At 37.9% G+C, this 25,884-nt stretch overlaps 1 long non-coding RNA gene across 1 annotated transcript; it reads right to left on the bottom strand.

The window, feature by feature from the left end:
- Window positions 1-6,296: 6,296 nt before the first annotated feature.
- On the bottom strand, window positions 6,297-25,385 carry LOC135207334 (uncharacterized). The gene is made up of 4 exons (XR_010312957.1): window positions 25,241-25,385; window positions 9,031-9,243; window positions 8,604-8,740; window positions 6,297-8,273 (listed from the first exon to the last, which is right to left on the bottom strand). It is a non-coding gene; the product is annotated as an uncharacterized LOC135207334 (long non-coding RNA).
- Between the last annotated feature and the right edge of the window lie 499 nt (window positions 25,386-25,884).

The raw sequence follows: 25,884 nt of genomic DNA, 5'->3' as shown, positions 1-25,884 counted from the left end.
CTGAATGTAAACTTGAGGAAATGCAGAACATTCTACAAAAAACTGCTTTACTCTATGTTATATGGCTTCTGAGCAATAAATACTTGTAATGGTACTGGGACTTTATGGACACCCTGTATTAAAATGTCTGCGTTCAAATCGCATACAACGTAGATCACGGACATTATAACCAGTCGACGAGAGAGAAACGGCCAATATGCATATAAAGATTTTCACTAAAATCATCAGTGAAGTGTAAAATCGTCACGACTGCCTCATACGTTCATGAAGTACAAGGGAAAACTTCAATCAGGTGTCAGTTACTGTAAATTTAGATGCGACTGGTTACCTACATACTCGTACACCACAAAAGCATAATGTATTCTATATACCATGGTCTAAAAAATCTAAAAGCAATCTCTAGATACGAAAGACATTCGACGCAAAATGCCAAGTAGATTGCTGGAGAACCTCATTTGAATACTTTTCAAATCTTCTAAAGTTGGTTGCTTGTTGCTTGAAAGGTGTATATATGCGAAGCGTTCTCATCGTCAAAATAACGCCTTACACAAAACTCGTCATCAAGCAGTACGCAAAACAGGCAAAACAGACAGAGTAATATACCGTACATACAAAGACTTCTTCTTCTTTACCTTCAGTTTTTCCCATTTCTATATGGGGTAGCTGTTTCTAGTCAGCTTTCTCCATCTTCCTCTGTCCTGTACATCTTGTTCTCTTAGACCCTTTTCCTTCGCGTCATTCAATAATTTATCTTTCCACCTGAACTTTGGCCTTCTCCTCCCTCTTCTGCTCTCCACCTCCATGTTCATAACCCTCTTTACATACGTGTTCATCTTCTCTCCTCATGACATGACCAAACCATTTGAGTGCGTACAAAGAATAACATACCAAAAACTACAAAACTACACTCGCACATAACTGGAAGTGATGAAAAGCACCAGATGACAAGCGGAGTGATAAAACTTCAGTTTTATGTACCGAGTTACCTGTAGGCGTAAACCAGGTGCTGCTCCCCTGACTTCAAGGAAAAGACTGGAACCAACGATCGATGACACTGTCTCCCTAAGACAAGCAGCTAGATGCCAAATGAATGCGGGCATTTGGATCGGCAGAAGAGACCGAGCAGTCGCTTGAAAACGTACGTATGATTATTAGTCACACATCTATTCTATTCTTTATTTGTCACTCCACTGATGGGCGAAATACTACACTAAAAGAACGACCATAAGATATCAAAAGGATGACTATCTTGCCTTTACGAAGATCACGAGGCTTGTGCCGTCTGTGCACCTTACGCAGTTCACTGTAGGCATTACTTAAGTTCATTGCTTCGGCCCCTAGCTGCAACCCCTTTCATTCCTTATACTGTACCTCCGTTCGTGTTCTTTTTCTTTCTACTTGCTGTCCTCCGCTCCTAACAATGGTTTCATAATGCAAGTGCTTTGAGGTTTTCCTCCTGTTACACCTTTCACACCTTTCTGCTCTCAATTTCCCTTTCAGCACTGAATAACCTCATGGATCCCCAACGCTTGGCCTTTGGCCGAAATTCTATATTCTATTCTATTCTTTATTTAACAAAGTTTTTACTTTTGTTTTTACGGACGCTGTTCATATGCTAAACGCACTGATGCACACACGTACACTAGCAAAGTTTCAAATGTAGCTGTGTATATAAGCACTAATGCAAATAATGTAAGAGTAAGTACATTAAGTACACTGTACATTTGAAACTTTGCAAGTGTACGTGTGTGCATCAGTGCATTTAGCATATGAACCGCGTCCGTAAAAACAAAGTAAAAACTTTGTTAAATAAAGAATACAATAGGATGTAGAATTTCGGCCAAAGGCCAAGCGTTGGGACCTATGGGGTTATTCGCTGCTGAAAGGGAAATTGAGAGCAGAAAGGTGTAACAGGAGGAAAACCTCAAAGCACTTTATGAAACCATTGTTAGGGGCGGAAGGACAGCAAAATGAAAGAAAAAGAACACGAATGGAGGTACAGTATAAGGAATGAAAGGGGTTGTTGTTTTTTATTACGCTGACCTTGTGTCAGCACGGGCTCTTGCTCACAGAGCAGCCCGTAAAAAAAAAAAAGTGGGTTGCAGCTAGGGGCCGAAGCAATGAACCTAAGTAATGCCTACAGTGAACCGCGTAAGGTGCACGGACGGCACTAGCCTCGTGATCTTCGTAAAGGCAAGATAGTCATCCTTTTGATATCATATGATCGTTCTTTTAGTGTAGTATTTCGCCCAGCAGTGGAGTGACAAGCAGAAAAAATGACAGTTATAGGTCACTGGAATGTGGTCTGGAACATGACTTAGCAAATGACAAACCGCCTCTTTTACCCTGAGGCCTCCGGGTCGGTGTTCATATGCCACTTGTGGAGTTGCAAGCCCAAAGTCGCTGGTTTTTTAACACTCGTATTTTCCCACCTCCCAATTATAAAATATAAAAAGCAACTTATTTTGGGGCAACTAAGGTGATTCAGCACTGAAACGGAAATTGACAGTAAAAGGTTTGAAAGGTGTAACAGGAGGAAAACCTCGCAGTTGCACTATGAAACAACTGTTGGGAGAGGGTGGACAGAAAGATGGAAGAAAAAGAATATGAAAGGAGTTACAGTAAAAGGAATGCAAGTCGTTGCAAAGAACCTAAAGTAATGCCAACATTGCACCGATTGAGGTGCACTGACGGCACTAACCCCCTACGGGTCATCCCTGTGGAGGGCTGTACATAAAGCCAAACAAGTAAGCGTCACAAATAACTCTAAAAATTAATGTTATTCTAAGTGATAAATGACTCATTTTATGTATTTATTTACTCATTCATTAATCATTTTATTTTTACTTCAGATGTAAGCCTATCCTCCCCAATATGTCAAGGAAAAATATATGAACATAATATTTCTTTAGGCATCGAATTGATTTTATGCGCACACAATATACTACATCGCGAATTCATTTTCCTATGGAATAACTTGCACCCACATGGAATCATAAATGATAAGTGCTTCAGCCACGTCCAGGATTCGAACCCATACCTCATAGGTTGATACAGAGGTCGCAGAGATAGACCCAAGAAGCTATAGATATAACTTGATGTCAACTCTGCACTACAAATTCCAGTCGAATTCAGGTCCGGTTCTTACAATCAAGATCAACCATCTTCGCCATGATGGCTAAGTACTATATTTGTACCACGTAACTATTCTATGGTAGTGTTATCACAAATTCACAATTCACGTTTTTACACCAACAATTATTAAGTCACCAACACCCCTAAATTTCTAATTTCCTCTAAGTTGATATAACTTACGATCAAGGAATGGAATGGAATATGTGATTTTGGCATAAAGCCAAGCACTGGGACCCATAGAGTCATTCAGCGCTATAGTGTTAATGAATAGAAATGGAAATATAAAGGAACATTTAGATGAGTACGTCTACCCCAGCCAGGATTCGAACACGTGCCTTCTGGTTTGAATAAGATAAAACAGGGCCGTGTCCACAGTCGACAAATAAGCCCCTGTCATCTCTTATCAAGTCCAAAAGGCTAAGATTCGAATCCTGGTCGGGTTAGATGCACTGATATAATTATATTTCTCTTTCTAATTGTAAGTTATTCAAGTTATTTTATTCCCAAGGTAAAGCGAGTTCGACATTAGTGTTTACGGCTTAATACACACACACACACACACCACACACACATATATATATATATATATATATATATATATAATATATATATATATACCACAAAGGCTTAAAATGTGTATCTAAATGACAATATTTCAAGTTTTGCTTTGTCAAAGTAGTGCAATTGGATAAGATAGATTCTTCTTGAAGAAAAGTATCTGTAGTGGATTATATATAAAATATTTATACGCATATATATATATGTGTGTGTGTGTATATATATATCTTATATACATATATTTGTATATGCATGTATGTATGTATGTATGTATGTATATACGTATATGTAAATGTATATCCACCACAGAAACTTTTCTCCAGGAGGAATCTATCTTATCCAATTGCACTGCTTTGACAACAAAGCAAATACTTGGAAAAGTCTTTCAAATGCACATTGTAAACTTCTGTTATTTGTTCTTACAAGTGTTTGTTTGTTTGCATGGTGTTTTTACGTTGCATGGAACCACTGGTTATTCAGCAACGGGACCAACGGCTTTACGTGACTTCCGAACCACGTCGAGCGTGAACTTCTATCACCAGAAATACACATCTCTCACTCTTCAACGGAATGGCCGAGAATCGAACCCGCGACCACCGAGGTGGAACGCTAGTACCATAAAAACTACGCCGCTGAGGCGCCCACGTCGAGAGTGAACTTCTATCACCAGAAATACACATCTCTCACTCAACGTTCTTACAAGTGTGACAGCATTCTGACTACCTTATGAAAAAAATTGTCACCGCATACACACAAAGTGCACATACAAACAAGCGAGTATCGATTAGAAAAAATAAAAAAAAGACACTTCAAGCCCTACGTCATTACGATTTATCAATCATTAGTAAGCAAAGATAAAACATGAGCAAAACAAATAACTCATTGTATGCGACCTTCTTATCACCGGTTGCAGAAGCATTGCATCACCTCCACGAAAGGCTCAGGTTCTGTGTACTGACCCAACTATGACGCTAATATTTACCCAACGCGACTGCACAAGCACAAGGTTTGATTTGATTTTATTTATACAGATATTTGGCATTATGCCAAGCACTGGGGCAACTAAGGCCATTCTGCGCTGAAACGGAAATTGACAGTAAAAGGTTTGAAAGGTGTTACAGGAGGAAAACCTCGCAGTTGCACTATGAAACAATTGTTAGGAGAGGGTGGACAGAAAGATGGAAGAAAGAGAATATGCACGGGGGTACAGTAAAAGGAATGAAAGTAGTTACAGCTAGGGGCCGAAGGGGCGCTGCAAAAAACCTTAAGTATAATGCCTACATTGCACAGAATGAGGTGCACTGACGGCACTACCCCACAACGGGGAAACAAGCACAAGGACCGTCGCAGAAATGTCAACTAAACTTTCCCTTGGGCGGTGCCAAGTTTCAATCCGAAACCAAGCTTTGTTCGTCATCCTCAATCGAGATACAAATAATAGCAGCAATGGTATCTTTTTCATATTGTTTGTTTGCTTGTATGGTGTTTTTACGTTGCATAGGTTACTCGTTCGACGAGTGGTTTTCGCGCTCGCCCACCAATCCGGTGGTCCGAAGTTCGATTCTCGGCTCTGCCAACACGGAATTAGAGGAATTTATTTCTGGTGATAGAAATTAATTTCTCGATATAATGTGGTTCGGATTCCACAATAAACTGTAGGTCCCGTTGCCAGGTAACCAACTGGTTCCTAGCCACGTAGAAATATATCTAATCCTTCGGGCCAGCCCTAGGAGAGCTGTTAATCTGCTCAGCGGTCTGGTAAAACCAAGATATACTTTACGCTGCACGGAACCAGTGGTTATTCAGCAACGGGACCAACGGCTTTACGTGACTTTTGAACCACGTCCAGAGTGAACTTCTATCACCAGAAATACACATCTCTCACCCCTCAATGGAATGCCCGAGAATCGAACTCGCTACCAACGATGTGGCACGCCAACACCATACCGACCACGCCACTGAGACGCTTTTTTTTATATATATTGTGTTAAGTGAATAAACTGGAAAATTACTGTAACTATCTCTCTTCCTCTCTCTCTCTCGGATATACTCCCGCTCATGCAATCGCGCGCGAAAAAAAAAAACACTAAATAAACAGGTCTCAATACCAGACATTCATAGACACCTTAGCCGCGAAAATATCTCAAACCCAATCTCTGGTCTCAGTAAGGTAGCACAAAACCATCTCGGAATATTTGCGGTTATAACACGAAGCCTTCTGCGAAAACTCATGAACGCAAAAGGAACACTAATGGCAATTCCAGAAACGGTCAGTCATGTACTGGATTTACATAAATATGGCTTCCAGACCGTGTTCTTCATGGTTAAGACCCATCCTTCTCCCTTCCCTTTGATGTCATGAGTTCGCGCCTCCCCCAGGCCGACGAAAAAAAAATCACTGGCTCTTTATCAAGATCAGTTACTGCCGAAGTGTGGGGTGGGAGGTCGAAACCAACATTCTTTGGAACCTTGAATTTCAAGTCAATGGCCCCGTGGGGTTGTTCCATATAAATAGGGAGACCGGGGCTAGTTGTTACAATTTTACTATTTTTACCTCTGATTCAATATCTAATGAAGGAAACTTAAAACAAGTTTGTGCTGTGAAAAGTTTATCATATGTGATATCATAATCATGTAACAAGAAGTGTATATACTTCTCAATTCCTGTAATATAATACAAAATAGTAGAAAAACTTTTTTGTATACAACTTGCCCCATATGCAAGGCAAGTTGTTACAGACCATGGGGTATATTGTTACAAAATATAAAAAGAATCACTTTGTTTGAAAACCAAAAGAAATCAGTCAGCACTTTATTTTACACAGGTCACATGCATAATGAGAACTTTCATTCGTGCAACTCTCACGGGCCCAATCTTTGCATTTGATGCATTGCACCCATTGCTCCCCTGAGGTTGAATTTGACCATTCACCACCACATGCAAGACACCAATAATCTTCAATGTTCTTTCTGTTCTTATTTCCACCAGACTTCAGAAACCTTTTCTTGTTCAGATTCCTTTTACAGGTTTTACTCTTGAACCTTTTTCCTTGTGAATCCTCATAGTTTTTAATGTAGTTTCATCTTCCCATGTGTGTCTGTTAGTATTGCTGTGTAGCGTTTTCTTTTGTTGCATCTTTGAGTCTTTCTTGGGCTTGCCTTTTTAAATGGTCGCAGCTCCTCTGGGGTTTTGATTTCTCCTGTAGGTCTTTGTTCTGTCTTTATAGAAGGTGATCGGTATATGTAAGGCCTATCTAAACCATCCTTGCTTGTGCTTCCAACAGGGTCTGGAATCATATTCTCAAAGCTTTTTCTGTGTTGGGGAGTTGGATGGTCTTGAGGAGGTTCACAGGTAGGTATCGTGTAGCCTATGCAAACTTTAGTAGGCTGTAATGGGCTTTCATCATTTGCTTTGGTTTCAATATCCATTTCTGTGGCTTCTACAACATGACTATCCTGTGGATTTTCTTCTGGACGATCAGTAACATCAGCAGGAAGGAATTCATCATCCCCAAAGAAATCCCGATTGTAGGGATGAATACCTTTCACCTTGAAGCCTTTTTGTATGTTTTCCATAGTTGTGGCCTTGGGCAATGCACTGGCAACAATTCTTTGCAAATCATATATGGCCATTTTCTTTCCAGGATGATTTTTCAGCCAGCTGTCACTTGAGGCATTAAAGTATTTTTAAAGGATCCATAAATGCTTACATCCACAGGTTGAAGCCTGTGTGAACAGTGAGGTGGGAAAGTGACAAGGACAACTCCATTGTCCCTGTAGTAGTCTATCAGCTCTAAACTTACACGGGAGTCATGATTGGCAAGAAGGATTGGAACAGCTTTGTCTTTTGTGCACTTTGTCACAGACACAAAATGTTTCATAAAGATTATGAAGTTTTCCTCAGTCATCCACCCAGATTGGTGTGTTGCTCCAATGCATCAAGGAGGTCCATCCCTGATAAAATTATCCCTGAAATTAACTCGAGTGAACACAAACATTGGCGGAACTGTGATATCACTAGCACTGATCGCGGTAGCTAGTGTCACAAGAGCTCCTCTCTCACCAAATGTCATCGCTCCTACTTGCTTGGCTCCTTTACCAGCAACAATGCGAGTTGGTTTCTGCACTGTGGTTATGCCTGTCTCATCTATATTACAGATAACATAACACTGGAATTTATGTCTTTCCAAAACTTCACCAAGATTATTGAAAAAGAGTCCAACATTGTGTCTATTGAAGCTCGTGGCTCTGCTAAGACTTGTTGCCTCTGGTGTTCTCAGTGAGAGAGTAGGGTTCCTTTTCATGAAATTGGAAAATCAGTCTGGCCCAGCCATTTCTGTTCTACTCCAATTTGTTGGTACTTTGATTATGTTACTAACCGGAAATTCATATGCAAATGCCCGTACTTCTTTAGGTGTCAACCCATAGCGAATTTTTTAAGCCTTTAATATGTACTCAACCAGTAGCTTCTCACGATTAGGACTAAATAGTAATCTTGGCTGTTTGTATCCCGCTGAAATAGGACTAGCCCTAGTACCTTCCTTCCTTTTGCAATATCGATGTAAGGTCATAAAATTAATCTGAAAGGAAAAAAAAGAAGGTGTGATTAGTGTCAAATTCAATCGGTCATATATATATATATATATATATATATATATATATATAGATATATATATATATATGTTATATATATATCATATATATATATATAATATATATATATATATATATATATATATATATATATATATTATACATATATATATATATATATATATATATATATATATATATATACATATATATATATATATATATATATATATATATATATATATATATATATATATGTGTATATCAACCATTCATGTGATGAAAAATATAGGTGAAATCAAGTAAACTAGACCTACCTTGTAATCGTTAGAAACTTTTCGTAAACTCTCTTTATGACAAATGACAAGCTTGCCTGCCAATTCCAAAATTGCTGTGTTGCACATAACGGTTCTATCTGTCTTTCTTTTGTAGGTCCTAACCAAGTTTAATAAACCTGAAATATGAAATAAAGAATTAGATAAATAAATCTAAAATTTCTTCCGTATGGGGTAAGTTGTTACAACTATACATCATGCGGGGGCAAGTTGTTACTGATTGTAACAACAAGCCACGAGCGAATTATTTTCCTTATCATAAATTTAGCTATTCATTTGAATTATGGGAAAATGGAGTCTAGTCACATATGAAGCGTAAAGACAGTTATTTCAAAAGATCACATTATTTTTCATGAATATGAGTTTCATTAAGGTCTAAGAAAAAAATACGAAAGGTCAGAATACTTACTCAGGGTATCCAAAGACAGTATTTTTGCTTGAAGTTTCGCAGCCGGGTGATCAACTTGTGTTGCACTCAACGAGGATACGGCTCATACTGACGCCTAAACGTCTCAAGTTAACCTCGGCGCCAACTATTTCTATATGATGAAGATATTGACAGTGTATCAACCTACCCCTGTATGCAACTAGCCCCGGTCTCCCCTAGTATAGGCTTCATCTACTGAAAAAAATAAAAAATAAAAATTTATTCTGGTTTTCTCCCGGACTGGCTAGACAAAAAGGCATTGAGGTTATCCGTCCCATTAGGCTTTGGCTAGAAATATCTAATCTATCAAAGTCATGTTATGGATAATCATGTCATATTTGGAGAAAAATAACTGAATCATCCTTTTCTTTTGTACCCAAAAAAATCCCCGCAACGTCTTTATATATTCATTTTTTACCATAGCTGAATAATAAGACCTGGACTACACTGTATTTTTGGGCTACTGTAACTTACAACTACAGAGACACACTGTAGAGACAAACAGACATCGAACAAAATTGCCTGTTAAGAACAGGCTATTTAGTTTCCATCCCAAAGTAGGCAAACCTGGTGGACTCTCCTACAAAGAGAAAGCAATGACTAGCGAGTGTCGGACTTTAGAGGTTGACGCTCCCTTCTAAAAAAGTGATCCAAACGAGCTGGTCTTGAAATCTCACCTCTTAAGGGGATGTACAGTGCAGGTAGCCTGCTTTACGTGAATATATACATAATATATATATACATAATATGCATACAAACAAGAAATCAAACCCTATTGGCAAGGGTAACATATCGAGTATGGAATTATTTGAGTAGCATAACCGTCGAGGTGAATTTAATTGCACTGAATATGGAATTTAGGCCACAGGCCAAGCACTGGGACCTATGAGGCCATTCAGCGCTGAAATGGAAAATGACAATAAAAGGTTTGGAAGGGGTAACAGAAGGAAAGCCTCGCAGTTGCACTATGAAGCAATTGTTAGGAGAGGGTGGAGAGTAAGATGGAAGAAAGAGAATATGAAGGAAGTACAGTAAGAGGAAACCGTCGAGGTGAATCAAGCAAATACGCAAAATTTCAGTGACAGAACTAGTAGACAGCATATACAGTTTAGGCCGAAGGCCAAGCGGTGGGACCTTTGAGGTCATTCAGCGCTGAAAGGAAAATTAAGAGTAAGACAATTATGAAAAGAGGGCCAAAAGTAAGATGGAAGAAAGACTATGAATGGAGGTACAGTAAAAGGAATGAAAGGGGTTGCAGCCAGGGGCCGAAGGGATGCTGCAAAGAACATTAAGTAATGCCTACAGTGCGCCGCGAGAGGTGCACTGACGGCACTAGCCCGATACGGGCAGACCTAATAGATGACACTAGAAATAGTGGCGATGCATTTTCTTCAATTTCGTACAATTATTCGAAAGAAACTTGGCGGCCACTCATGGGTCTTAAGCTGAAATTATTGAAAGGATAGGCATAGCGATAGCACAAAAAATCAGTCACATATTGCTGCCATTATCGAAAAATACAGTTTGAAACACCAGTTATGGCCTTACCTTGTGCATAGGTCCCATTTCAAAATTTTGTTCTTAGTCCGTTTAGAATATCCTTAGATCATTCTGAAATCGTCATACGTTTCGGTGTATATGTAGGGCAACAATTGAACCTGGACAAAGTCCTCAAACTATAGGAAGTCTTACAGAGCAAGAATAGATTAACCCAAGGCAAAAGAGGACAGGTTCAAAACACACTCACGTGAGTCAATTTGATTTCATTTATATACATTTTGTGGATTATGCCAAGCACTGGGGCAACTAAGGCCATTCAGCGCTGAAACGGAAATTGACAGTAAAAGGTTTGGAGGTGTTACAGGAGGAAAACCTCGCAGGTGCAATATGAAACAATTGTTAGGAAAGGGTGGACAGTAAGTTGGAAGAAAGACAATATGAACGAGGTACAGTAAAAGGAATGATGGCAGTTGCAGCTAGGGGCCGAGGGGACGCTGCAAAGAACCTTAAGTAATGCCTACAGTGCACCGAATGAGGTGCACTGACGGCACACCAGCGGATCTCATGTGAGTCAAATGGTCATACCAATCAGTATTTCCTATGGAAGCTTAGATGAATAGTAGCGTTATACTACCATGATAATACGTTATAAAATTATCAAACATACCTTAAAATAACGATACAGCACATGAAACTAATGGCGTACACCTAAAATCTCTCATCTTTCCTATTTCGTGTCAGTATTCACTGTGATGCTCCAATCTTAAAGCTTCTCTTGGATATACATTACTATATCGTTATTTATGTATTATAGCATATAACCATTTACTTAAATAATTGCAATAGTCGCCTTGATCTTATGCAGTCGGACGCAATGGCTGCCTCTCTCTCTCTCTCTCTTTGACACATATACACACGCGCACCGTATATCATCAACATTGCAATTCTAACCCTCATAAAGACATCACAACACTGACACAAACGAAGTAAAATAATACAGTACAGCAGTAGTGCACGTAAACTTTGTTTTCCTTAGTTCTTACACGCATTCCACGCGCTGGGAGACATTAGTGACGATCTCAAGTTGTTTCAGAACTAATCGTAACTTACGAGACGTGATAATATATCTAACCTTATATAAAACGGAACAGATTTATTTCATGGTGGGAAAAAAATCCACATTATTAGAATGCAAAAGTTAATTTCTATGTCAGAATGTAGAAAAAAAAGCTTACAGTATTTCCTTTTAATCTGGGAGAAAGAATTCGTGACAGGACAGACTGACGATTGACCAAAGGAAAAATATTTGTAAACACTGACTTAACCTCTACAATCTAAGCTGCGGAAGAAAATCAAACACTATGGAGGTTGGTGCGAGGGTACTAGCCTAATCATTACCTCAACACAGCAGTGTTGCCAACTGTAGGGTAATTACCCTATGCGTGGGGTAATTTGGGGCAAAATCTTAGACAGCAGGGAAATATTTTCAAGTGTGGGGTAACTGTAACAAGATATGTTTAGATCAATATACTTATTAGTATTCATGATATTGCATAAAAATATAATTTAAAGATTTATTTGTTACCATAGCCGCAGAATATTGGGTCATTTTCAGTTATGTACTAGGGTAATTTCTCGTCTCCTGGGGTTAAAGGGGTTGGCATCACTGCAACACAGAGGCACAAGAACTTAGCTCCACCAACACCTGGCCAGGTTGGGGACAGCTAAGCACCCTAAGCCCTTTAAATAACATAGGAAGCGATGAGCAACTTGGTTCACTACCCTTTTTAACTCAGTAGTCTGAAAGGGGAACAGGATAGCAGCCTAACTAGCGCCGAGATCCATTTCCTCCATTGCCCTTGTGCTTGTTCGTTTATGAAATGTTTTTTTAATCAGTCACAGAGATACAATACTTTCAGGTTTTAACAGAGAAAACCCGTTATGGGTTCAAGCAACTGCTAAAGTTCAAATAAAAATGGTGGCTAAAATTGATTTTTGAAGTGGGTATTGAATGAATGAATGATGAAACATTATCTGGCATCGCAACTACCAACTATAGGGTCACTGAATCCGACATTTCTAAAAAACTACAAATAAATATATACTCAAATTAAAACCACTTAGAGTTCATTATAAAAATAGAACCGGGAGATGAAGTGACCAAAGGGTGGTCTGGTTTATGCCGCCTACAGCTTTGAAGAGACGGGTTACCCAAGTCATTGGGGTCACCGAAACTTTCGGAGAACTATACATTCACTTAGAACTAGGAAAACTGATCGTTTCCTAATGTAGCCTACAAAAGCTAAGTATATCTTAGTTTTACCAGACCGCTGAGCTGATTAACAGCTCTCCTAGGACTGGCCCGGAGGATTAGATATTTTTACGTGGCTAGGAACCAATTGGTCGCCTAGTATCGGGACCTACAGCTTATTGTGGGAGCCGAACCACATTATATCTAGGAATGAATTTCTATCACCAGAAATACATTCCTCTGATTCCACGTTGGCCGCGCCGAGAATCGAACTTCGGACAACCGGATTGGTAGCCGAGCGCAAAAACCGCTCGTCCAACGAGGAACTTCATATAGCCTACAACTTGAAATCTGACGAAGAGCGCAGTCCGCGTTCACTCACAGGTGATCGCTCATTACATATAGGTTGAATTCAACTGAATATAGAATTTAGGTCAGAGGCTTCCCACTAGGACCTATGAGGTCATTCAGCGCTGAAATGGAAATTGACAGTAAAAGTTTGAAAGGCGTAACAGGAGGAAAACCTCAAAGCAGTTGCACCATAAATCAAATGTTAGGAGACGGTGGAAAGTAACATGGAAGAAGGAGAATATGAAAGGAGGTATAGTACAAGGAACAAAGGGAGTTGCAGCTAGGGGCCGAAGGCACGCTGCTGCAAAGAACCTTAAGTAATGCCTACAGTGCACCGTATGAGGTGCACTAATGGCACCAACCCGCTACGGGAGCTCATTACATATGTACAACATATCATCCTATTGACAAACGAGGGCAGAGGCAGTAACGATTTTCACTTCAGTTACCTTCTTGCCCTTGAAAATGAGAACTTTCACTGAAGAAGAAGAAAAGAAGAAGAAGAAGAGAAGAAGAAGAAGAAGAAGAGCGTATTTATTATCTGGTGCCCAGCAGCAGCAGCAGCAGCAGCATCAGCAGGCCCAAGTCTTCATTCAAGGAGGCTGCCAAAGAATTTGCTTTTTTGTGTATCTGATTTCACTTTATTTTTAAGAACTATGGCAATGAGCGCAATAATCTCAAGGCGAAGAGAACCGTGCAAAATCTTCCTCGGCAACTTCGCAAACGAAGTACTTCTTCTAGAAAACTCTACGGCGAAAAAATTGGGTGAAAATTGGGTGTAAATTGGCATGAATCTTATTTCAATACCCATTCCCACCTACGCTCTTCTATAAACTTGCCTCCTAAGTGAAATCTGATAGAATCCCTGAACACTCTTTCCGGCAGGTTAAGTGAGAATCTCCATCAAGGCATTCCGAACTTGGCATCAAACGTTAAATAATTCACCGAAATCAAGCACAAAATAGACCTGTGACGCTGATTTGCAAACCAGTTTGCTTTTAAAAATGTAATTAAATCAACTAAGCATGGAGATGCCCCTAGTGGTCACTGAGTCCACGCTAGTTAAAGTTACAGGTCTTCAAGTTTCCACTTAGCTGAGAAAAAAAAAAAAAAAAAAAAACTGGGGGAAAACAGATAAAATGTGATGTTCATTTAATCTGAAGTCGAATCCAAACATGCCACCACAATCAGATAGAAATCTTATCAACAAATAAAAAGTGGCGCTAAAACGCTAGACAAAATATGGGACGATTAGATATAGCAAGTCACGTACGCTTATGAATAAGTCTGCTTTGCAATCTTCTTCAATTCTAGAGAGAATCAAACAAGGTGTTAAAACAAAGATGATGTTACAATAATCTAGGAAACACAATCAGACAACATGTCCCCTCCTTAAACCTCGAGGCTTGCTGTAAGATAACACTCGCGCCTTCACAACATACAGCTTGTTAAACCGAATTTGTCTGACACTCGAATAAATGCGAAATTCTAATGTCTCATTTTCGTCAAAATTAGCATACAAAAAACACGATCCGATCCGTGTAAAACTAAAAAGTCTATCGCAGGGAACAAACCGTCACTAAAAGAGAGAGAGAGAGAGAGAGAGAGAGAGAGAGAGAGAGAGAGAGAGTCGTAGCCCCAAATACCTCTCATTTTCTGCCTTACAACGACGTCAGCTCACCTAAACTTAACCATGATGTCATTGCTATCAACAGCCAAATCCACGCACCGATAGAGAGCGCACACTTCACCTTCCGTGCTCGCTTACTCTCTTTGTGCTTCTGTACGTACACAAACACACACAAACGCATGAATTTATTTATACATATTAAATGCAATATACACACTTTAATCCCCATAACACTATCATAAGTAGTAGTATATACCGTTAATCAGCGAAACTCCACTATTCACCTACCGGCAAATATAATGGATAGTTACTTGCTTCTCATTAACTTGTTTGTATTTGGGGTTTGAATGTAAAAAACACAATAATACAAGGAAGTAAACTCAAGAAAACTGTGCTATAGGAATAATGACTATCCTATTTCACATTACCTTCTGCTAAAAATAAAAGCTGTCTACTGCTGGTTTCTTTTTCTTTTTAAAATACATATATACGTGTGTATATGTGCGTGTACACACACACACACACACACATATATATAATTATATATATATAATATATATATAGATATAATAATTAATATATATATAAACAGATGAGTGTTTGAAATGAGAGAGAGAGAGAGAGAGAGAGAGAGAGAGAGAGAAGGAAACGTTCCTTAGTTTAGTCAAAGTTCAGTAAACTTATTTCATAGTATTTTAATATTACTCATTACAAATGCAATGTCAAATGCAGCGCATTAAATACCTTATCTAGCGACGATTCAATTAACATAACTTTATCTATGATTATAATGTATACCTGATTCGTATGACAATGTTCTTGTCTAACACCAATACTAATTTCTTTTTACAAATAAATCATAAGTATCATTAATTCACATTACTCTTCGAGTAAAAGACTTCTTACTGGGACTGAAACTGAAAATCCCTACAAACATGGGAGCCGGTATACTACTTATGAATGGTAGTATCTTCATTTCGTACAGGACCGAACAAGACTATTGTCTTGTCTCCGACAGAGTCTAATTGGTGTTGAAGTAAAGACAATTATGATGATCTATAATGACAGCATCGTCTCACAGACCAACCCATTGTTGACGTACAACTTAATTAGTTAATTGCCACTCTGGCACGGCATTAAAAAAAAAAAAAAAAAAGAAAAAACGTTCATCGCAGCTCTACGCTTTTGTTGTCGTAATTCATAAACAATATTTTGACGCTTATTGCCACTCGGGAGAAGAAAAAAAATAACTACCAAATGATCCCCGAAATCGGCACTGCTGACTTTTCTTTTGGTCCAACAAACCAAACGGGGGTGAGGTAACCATGTAATTTGATACGAACCTAATTCATCTTTCTTTTACAGAAACATGAATCGATAAGTTGGCAAACATATAAGTGGCCATTGCGAAGCAGACGAATCTTAGGGTGCGTCTACACAGCAGTAAAACATGTCGTAAACACTCGTTCTTATCGGAAACCCGTCACAAACAAGTTGAATATAAGTGAACGATTTATCAGTAGTTCTACCCAGTGCTCCATACGATTGCCCAGCATTTCACAAACGGTTGTTCTGAGATCGTCGACTTGTTTTCAATATGTTTGTAACACAAGAGGCAGTGAGGTGCCGACACGTATTTATGACGTGTTTTATTACAGCGTGGACGTAGTACCCTCAACACACAACCAAACTGAAGTTCGTAATAACCCTTAAACGATATGTGAAGGTGGCAGAAGTCTTAACCCTATTCTTTTCTAAGAGGGGCACGTACCAAATCTTGTGCTCAAAAGCATAAAAGTAATATTTTCAATATTCTTTTTATGTTTGATGAACAATTAATGCGGTACCTGCGCTCGTTGTTGTTCATGCAAATATATTCATGGTTCTTAATCAATCGCAATTTCATTAATTTAAAAAATAATTTTTACATCTACTGTATTACTTTCCTTTGTACTATTACGACGGAGGAGGTCACAGCTAACCAAATCAAATCTGATCTCTGAAAGAAAATGTGTTGGACCTAGGGAGAGAGAGAGAGAGAGAGAGAGAGAGAGAGAGAGAGAGAGAGAGAGAGAGAGAGAGAGAGAGAGAGAGAGAGTGTGTGTGTGTGTGGAAATAGGCTTTCCTTCTCCAGTAACAAGAGTATGCTAAGCATTTGTGTAAATTAGACGCAAAGGTATGATTTTCTATATAAATATCTAAAATGAGACTTAATTTTATGTAGCGACTTAGCTAAAGATAAATTCTTGCAAATATACAAATGAATTAATGTTCATGAACAATACTGATTTCAACATATGCGGCACATATGATAAAGGTAATAAAAACAAGCTAGCCCAAGGTCATTATCCAGTAAAAGGAAACAGCTACTCAGTCGGCCACTTCACACACACACACACACACACACACACACACACACACACACACACACACACACACAAACTTTTCATAATGTCCAGATATGAAGGAGAAATACTCAGATGGAAACCAAAACAATTCTCTAACACTGCAGCAACAAAAGACAAAAGTCCCATCACATCCTTTGGAAAAAGATTTGAAGACTTCAATACTTTTACAGTGAAGTAAACATGTGTGCCATTCTAATCAGGCCTTTCAACTGTTACACACATTGATAGCAGTAATTGAAAATAACTACCTAAAACTCCACTTTTCCATATTTTGTTTTAAAAATGAATCCCACAGAAATCAACATCATTAATGAACAACAATACAAAACGTCTCTAACGCAATTTTCAAATGGAAACGGTATAAGCTGCACTTACAACCGATTTTTCTCATATGCCAGCTTGACCATGCAAACTGAGAAAGATGAACTTCCTACAAAGTTAAAACACTGAACCATTAGTGAGAATCATCTTGGCTTTATTTCAAGAAGACTAAACCTCATTCAACAACGTCTGACTACACACAGACCTCTGATAGATAACAACTTTCTTGAAATCTGGTAAGGGTTGTGGCAAAATTCCAAATCACACAAACACACTTGTTTTCCAATTGCTCCCAAAGGGTGTTTGTTTGTTTGTATGGTGTTTTTACGTTGCATGGAACCGTTGGTTATTCAGCAACGGGACCAACAGCCTTACATGGCTTCCAAACCACGTTGAGAGTAAACTTCTATCACCAGAAATGCATATCTCTAACCCCTCAGTGGAATGCCAGAGAATCGAACTCTCAGCCACCGAGGTGGCAGGCCAACACCATATCGATCACGCCACTGAGGTACTAATTCTGAAGGGTGTGTTTGTTTGTAGGGTGTTTTTACGTTGCATGGAACCAGTGGCTGAAGGGTGTGAGACCTTAGAAATAATTACATCATTTAATCCTGACAAAGCAGACTTGTGCACCAACCTCTAAGGTAGTTTATGATTTAGGAGGTTCTTCCTATTCATTCCTAGTCAAAACTTGAATCCTTGTGATCTTACCCATGATATTTTAATTCAGGGTTTGAACAAACTTGAATCTACCAAGCATATGGTCTGATCGATATCAATCTTACACTGTAGTTCTGTTGTTCTCAAGAAGGGTATCTTTAAATATTTTCCTTAAATGTTCCAGAATAAAACTTTGGAAAGCTATTGTCACCCATTTCTGCCTTTCAAATAATTGTTACAATTTTTAAACAACCCCAACATATATCAACTATTTCTCAATCAGCCTACCTCCCCTTGGAAAAAGGCATGGACTCCATCTGAGCAAACTTTAATCCCCAAGGGTTCTAAGAAGTCAAAAATAAGAAGTGAACAACACAAACTTCTATAAATACAGACAGACAGATGAAGCATGAGCTTTGATCAGAAGAGAACCCTTGCTTCCAACTGTGAAACTACTAACTGACTGAATCAACAGTCCAAAATGTAAATAAATAGTAAAATAGCAAGTACCTTGCTCAAAACTATGATAAACTTACATACCACATCTATGAAATTTTCCTAACTTGGTTGAAAGGAGTATTTTCAATTCGTTTTTATAGCTTACTGAATAATAATCCACTGCCAAACAAGAGGTCAATACTGTTAATACAAACTGTAGTTCATAGTCTTTCAGTTTACAAAACTTTTGTACCCTACCCTGTGCTATCGTCATTATTGCCCCCAATGCCATGACAACAAAGGGCCATTGAAATAACACTACTTGTATTTACTGTTTTCACTTCCAAAATTCTACAATCACCACCAGCCTCTTGTTTCATATTTGTCATTCAATTTAGTCTGGGTCTTCCAGCTCTTCTGATGGTCTAGGGAGCCTAGCTGACACTATCACATATACTACGCATATATTATTCTATGCTATGCTATCCAGTAGTACTCACAATAATTTTGCACTCATGCTGCCATGGAACATAAAATACTTGACAGCTTACAGCTGACTACACCAAGTCTAGCTCTAGCCTAGAAGGGCTCCCACTTTAATAGATTTAATCCCATTTCCACCAGCATATCTATTAACTGCAACCTACCAGTCTATTAAAAAAGAAAACATGTTAATTCAGAAATATTCTTTAAAACAACTTCATTCTTCCCTCTAGTTGAAAAATATGCTAATATCAAAATAGATTCTGTACCCACCAATAGACTGCTTACATCATACAAGATACAACGTCATAATATACAACTTTTCAACTTACACATCTTTATGATTTCATACTGGACCAGATGCTCATGTATTCCATTAAATCCAAATTCTCAATGCTGCAACCTTTTATACCAAGTTCACATATAATTCTGAACATGGGAGAATTATGTAAACTCACGGTTCTTTAATCTCCCTTATTATTTTTATCTATTTTTTTTTATTCTCACCTAATGTATGCATAAGGTGGCATGATGTGTGACTGCATCTTGTACAAAAAAAGTAGTTCCCTGACACTTGGGGTTTCTTCTTCAGTTTGAGAACTGTCTCAAGAAAAAATGTTAATTAGGATGGTTCAAAGATGACTTTCATATGATAACATATTAACAGAATAGATTGTGGAAGACAGATGATTTGTGGCAATTGTTGCAACTCATTTCCATGGGACACATGGGCTAGCCTTCATTTGGCCATAGCAACTATCTGAGTTCCTCTTCAGGCTATGTTAGGTAAAATATTTTATTTTGGTAACCATGATGTCTCAGTGTGCCCTCATTAATAAGTCCATCCTAGCCTTACTTCCTGCACCTATCAACATACATTCAAAGGTCACTGCTTTTTAATTTCTCGTCAAATCCTCATGGAGGAATTGATGAGTCAATGTTCAGTACTCTATTAACTTATGTAGGAATATGTTAGATTCTTATAACATATAGTATTATAAACAATATCCTTACTGAGTGCAATATTTCAGTCAGATCCAAGACATTCTCCACTTCAACCAGAGTTGTTTTCTCCTGTGCTTTACCTTCCACAAATCTCCTGCTTTCTCTTAGCTCTTATCCAAGTAGATCTGGGTCTTCCCATTTTTCTGTATTATGCTATGTTCAAATTAATTCTAAAGCCAAGCTACAACAAGATTGTAAATAACTGACAACCTTTAGTAGGCTGAAAAAATGATAACTTTTCTTTATCAAAGGCACTATATGTATTATTACAGGATATTCAAGTTTAGTTTCCTAGCCCCACAGAGTTTTTACCTAACTGCAAAATTTACCATTAACAAACAACATATGCTTTCCAAGATATTTTTATCACTCAACCAGTCATAAGATTCCTTAGTTCTGTTTGGAAAGTGAAGGTATTTTTTTGGATTTTATGCTCCTTTGGCCATGACCTTACCCTCCTGAAATGTGAAGGTTCTCAGAGAATACAGCACAAAAACTTAAATACAGTACATACGGTGATTTCTTATAAATTTCATTAAGTAATGTTATGTTTAAATTGCTTTTTTTATTCTTATATGAGACTTTTGAAAATTTTTAAATTTCTTTGGAAATGACTGGTTACCCTATTATTTGCTCTGCTTCTATTCCATACTGTTTGGGGGCAACTGGTGTTATCACTCCACAGTTTTACAAGTGCAGTCTTCCATAATTTGTCAAGAACTTTCTTTTTCCCCAATACAGAAAATAATTTGTTCATTCATGAGTTCTGCAATGGATCATAAAGCTTCTATTTCACCTGGATATGCAGTTGAAATTTGATGTGACTGATGAAACAAATATTAATCTCTGTTCAACAAAAGGGGGGAACACCAGTGAAAAACCATACTTTTAGGGGCAGGTTAAGTTACGTGGGGCCCAGTGCTCTAAGTCAAGTTAAGTTGAAAATGTTATATAACTGTATATTTGCATTTTTCATTCATTTTCAGTTCTTTCTCCTATCAAAAATCCTATTACATATTATCATTATTATTAGCTCAGCTGCAACCCTAGGCAGAAATGCAGAATGTTGCAGGCCTAAGGGCCCCAGTAAGGAAAGCAACCCTGAACAGAACAGAAAACTGAGAAGCAAAGAATAAATAATCCAAGAAAGAGAAATAACAAAGAAAAACGTGTAGGATAAATAACAACAAACACATATGGTTAAAAAAAAATCAAAATGAATAATAAGGTAAATACAATAAAAAGGTATTTGTACCTAGTTTGAACCTCAAGGTTCCAACGATTCAACTACTGTACAGGATTTTAAAGGTTACTCACAATTTGGTCTCAACAGTTATAAAACTTAGAAAAATCTGTGTGGTAATGCACCTTACAGTAGAAGAGGCAAGACTTTACATCTAGTATATTATGAATGGCAAAGAATGATCAGAATTAAGGAATACTATATTTTGTACAGCATTCACAATTAGCTTAGTGAATAATGATGCCAGAGATTAATATCAACAACAGAGATCAGAATTTTAATAAAACTCAAGTTTTTGTTCATCTATTTAAGATGCAAGTCTGCCACTGAAGATTACAGAGGAATAATATTCACATCAAAGAAGAATAAGAAAAATAGGCAGGTCTCCAAAAATCCTTAAAAGGGTCTCATTGTGTAAACTTTTGTCCAGCTGAAGAAGGCATACAGAGAATGTTTCTCAAAAATGAACTGGAAATCAAGAATGACACCTAAATTTCGAATGAGTTGCATGCAGCTGAAGAAACTGTCAATGAAAAGATCTAGGTAGGGAGGGGGCGGGACTGATATGCCTTCAAGCTGCTAACACTTATACTATGGGTAAAATTTGCACCATGCACTCATTTTAGCTATATCTCTATTGAAAGACTGAGCAAAAACATTTGAATACTGAGAAGATGAGAACAATGCATAGCATCATCTACATCAGGATTATGCTTGTTTTCCAGATTAAGCCACACAACCCATCACACATACATAATCACTATTAGGTAGGGGTATGGTTGTAGTGCATTAACCAAATGCTTCCAGCAGAAATGAATATCAAATCCATCAGAATTACATTACAAACTATCAGACAATTATATTTCACCAATTTTCAAATGGAAATCAATAGTGAATATTTACTTTCATAGCTGCCTACCATACATCAAGCTAAATTGGGTGGGGGATCAAAAGAGAGGTAGAAGTGCAGAAGAGTTGCAATAATTAGACCTAGGCCATTTCCAATGTTAACAGCCTGCTTAAAATCAAATCAAAGACATACTGATGCTACTTTGGCTTGTTACCTACATGTCACCTACTCCAAAGTACTAGTAGTACTAAAAATGGCAGAAACTCCTTGGGACATTGTGTTCAGTACTAGACCCTTGGGGATCAAAATATTACTATATACAGAAATTTCTATATTGTGCAGTCAACATATTATACTAATAAACAATATCTTCTTGTGGCTGTCTACTTTACATTTACTGTACGGTGTTTAGTACTAACTAGGTAGCACTCTGGGTAGGTGAAGCATAGATAGCAAGCCAAAGTAGCAACGACATATTGTTTACAGAGATGCATTCTAATCTAATCTTCCCTTAATAGCCTAACACATCCTAGGTGCTGTGACCTGACCTGGTCAGGGAAGATGGGACTTTGCTCCCCTGGACCTCACCATTGGGACATCATACGTGCATAGCTAAGGACTAGTATATTCTGCAGTAGGGGAAACAACCGACTGGACTAGCTGATCCAGTTTTCACTGTGTGTGGATCCACCCTCCAAAAAAGCATTTTGACACATCCTGACACCAGAGATGGGCACCAGTCACGAGTCATCGGTGGTGAGAGCAACAGCTTGAGACCTCTAATATCCTTTCGAAGTAAGTATTTTCTCCAGTTAGAAATTAAGGTCATATTTTACAATTAAACAGAGGTTAATGAAAGTCTAGCCATGCGCAGTCCATGACGCTTTCAAAATTTTTACTTATAACACCAAAAATGTAGAAGATTGACACCATCTCGATGTTTGCGGAGTCACTTGTGTCAATAACCTTTCCATTCTGTGTGCTAAATCCACACATCACTTTTATCCATAGACGTTGGGGCACTTTCTTCACAACAATTGTCAACAATGACGATGCCCGTCTGGGATCCAAGGAAACTGACGCTTTTTCAGTAGAAAGAAGAAGAAGCGTGCACTAGATAATTATTTAAATAAATAGTTAAACATCAGTATAAGGTCATGAATTGCATAAATTTTTTACATATTCATGATTATTAATTTGAAAATATTAGTTGTTGAAAAAGTAACTAGATTCCTCTCAAATATCAAGTTTTGCTGTGAACAGTACCTACAGCGTTGTTCGCGCTCTTCTATTGTTTATCAATGTTGCCAATTGGTATGTGTTTACCCTCCAAACTGGGTATAAGACTTAAACAAAACCGGGGAAATAAGTGAAATTAGCGTATCTATTTGTAGTACATATACATATTAGAGCAATTTTATCATTATTGCCTTACTATGACAACTAGAATTCAGAAACAGTTTGTAAATGCATCGGCGTATCTGTGAAGTTCCACTAAATTGGCAACGGTGAAATTTTGCCGTCGTCTGTTCATATCTACTTTAGAAATATCTGTAATTTTGGGGGGTTAATTTGGTTGCAAAAAAGGGATAATAGACATGAATTAAAATAAACATTTTGAAGTAACAAAGTAAAGTTAAACTAAATAATGAGTAAGGTAAACAGTTAGCACCTCATAAACAATGAAGTCATGTGCTGCCTGCAACTGTGTTTGTGGAGTGAGTGCTTAGGAACCAGGGACAGCAACATAGTTCAAGTGCAATTTGGAGTGAATTAAGACCAAAATGTGTATAATTACAATCAAAGCACTGTAGAGTTTCAGTTGTGATGGCAGTAAGGATAAAACCACCGATTACAAGGTAAAAATGAATTTCAGTTCAAACCATGACCTCGGGAATAAGAAGTTTCATACTTTCACTAATACAGACAACAAAATGTTGTTTTATTGTGCTGATTACAACTGCAATCTTGAGTAAGATCAATAAACGTTACATAGCTATATACACTAATATTGTTCAAATGAGCGCTGGGAAGGCTGGGAACGCCGTGGCATCAATGCCGGTTACGAACGGCACCTCAGTCGGTCGATGCCATATTGGATTTAAAACTGTCTTGAAAACATATTGGTAGATCTATATTACTATTCCACAGCGGCCTAGACTAGGGCAGTTGTGGTTTTTCTATGCGGTTTTACCTCCTGAACAAATATCTTAAGTAATATTTATTCGGATGACTGTAATTAGCCCCTAGGGACTTGTACTAAACACGGCGAAATACATTTGAAGCCCCAATTCTGGTGGCTTTCGTATTCGCAGGGACGAACAATGCAGAATGCTTATATAGAAATACCAACATATTTTAAGAAGACCTCACATGCTTATTTCAGTTCGTATGGCGCTTTCATACCTATATCACATTATGTTGACGAAACTTCAATCATTTGAATGATATGCTTAAAGATGTAATTGTATTCTTGTTTCACCCATTAAATATTGAGTGAATAAGGCTGATCCACCTGATGACGATAAATCTAAGGCAGTCTTTCCCCCTATCACCAAAAAGCTCCCTTGGTCAGAGACTAGAACCAATGACCTAAGTTACCTTAGGTAAGGGAGGCATACCTAGGCTAAGTAGGCCTATGCCAGGTTAGGATGCGTTGCCATGGGATATTAAAGTCAAACTCCTATTATAGGTGGTAACATTTAATCTCAAGCTATTTTCGGCCTCATAACAGAATGGGGTACCTAATCTACTAGTAGGCTAGGTCTAGCCTATAAAAACATTGAGTAACTTTCTCAACGACTGTCTATGACAGTTATGATTTTGGTTGATTTTAATTCATCAATTGCAACATGACAGCTAAAAACTGTAACGGGCTACCTAGTACCAGGTTATAGGTAGGTAGGTAGGTAGGTGTAATGCTTTTATGCAATTGTCAACAACCGTAAGGCACAATTCACGTAAGCTAAAGTAATTACATATTCCTAAATAAACAACACATCAATGGGCCTAATCAAATGTGTGAATAACGTAAATCAGGTGAACTAACCTTTTTACATTTGGTATTTTGTCATCTGAAGACAGTAGCGGAATTGTCAAAGTCAGCTTTCAAGATGTTAATAAAACGACAACAAAATGCTTACACATTTGTATTTTACACTACGATCCACTGAACTGCAAAAATGATAGAGCACTGAAATCCAGTTAGAATATTGAGAATATTGAAATCCACTGAACTGCAAAAATGATAGAGCACTGAAATCCAGTTAGAATATTGAGAATATTGAAATCCACTGAACTGCAAAAATGATAGAACACTGAATTCCAGTTAGAATATTGAGAATATTGAAATCTCTCTCTCTCTCTCTCTCTCTCTCTCTCTCTCTCTCTCTCTCTCTCTCTCTCTCTCATACAATGATATATGCATGTCTTTTAACTGGCCGTTAATCTTAAAAGGTTTAACTTCGGTGCAAAGCAGTCACAGTATCTGAGGAATTTCGGGGAAATATCCTTCATTAAAAGTGTACTCACATACATATCCTGAATCATTCACATTTATCTTCCCAAGTTAAAACCTGAGTAAGGAAATCTCTGTTCATTTTACAGTTTTATTTGGCCTTTCCTTGATATCCATAATATCTTTGATCATATAGCACCTGACAAACCTGTATTTTCCTCATATTTCCTCTGTTT

Source organism: Macrobrachium nipponense, chromosome 32, assembly GCF_015104395.2.
Source record: "Macrobrachium nipponense isolate FS-2020 chromosome 32, ASM1510439v2, whole genome shotgun sequence".
In the NCBI taxonomy this organism is placed as follows: Eukaryota; Metazoa; Arthropoda; class Malacostraca; order Decapoda; family Palaemonidae; genus Macrobrachium; species Macrobrachium nipponense.
This window is presented reverse-complemented; position numbering and strand designations above follow the sequence as displayed.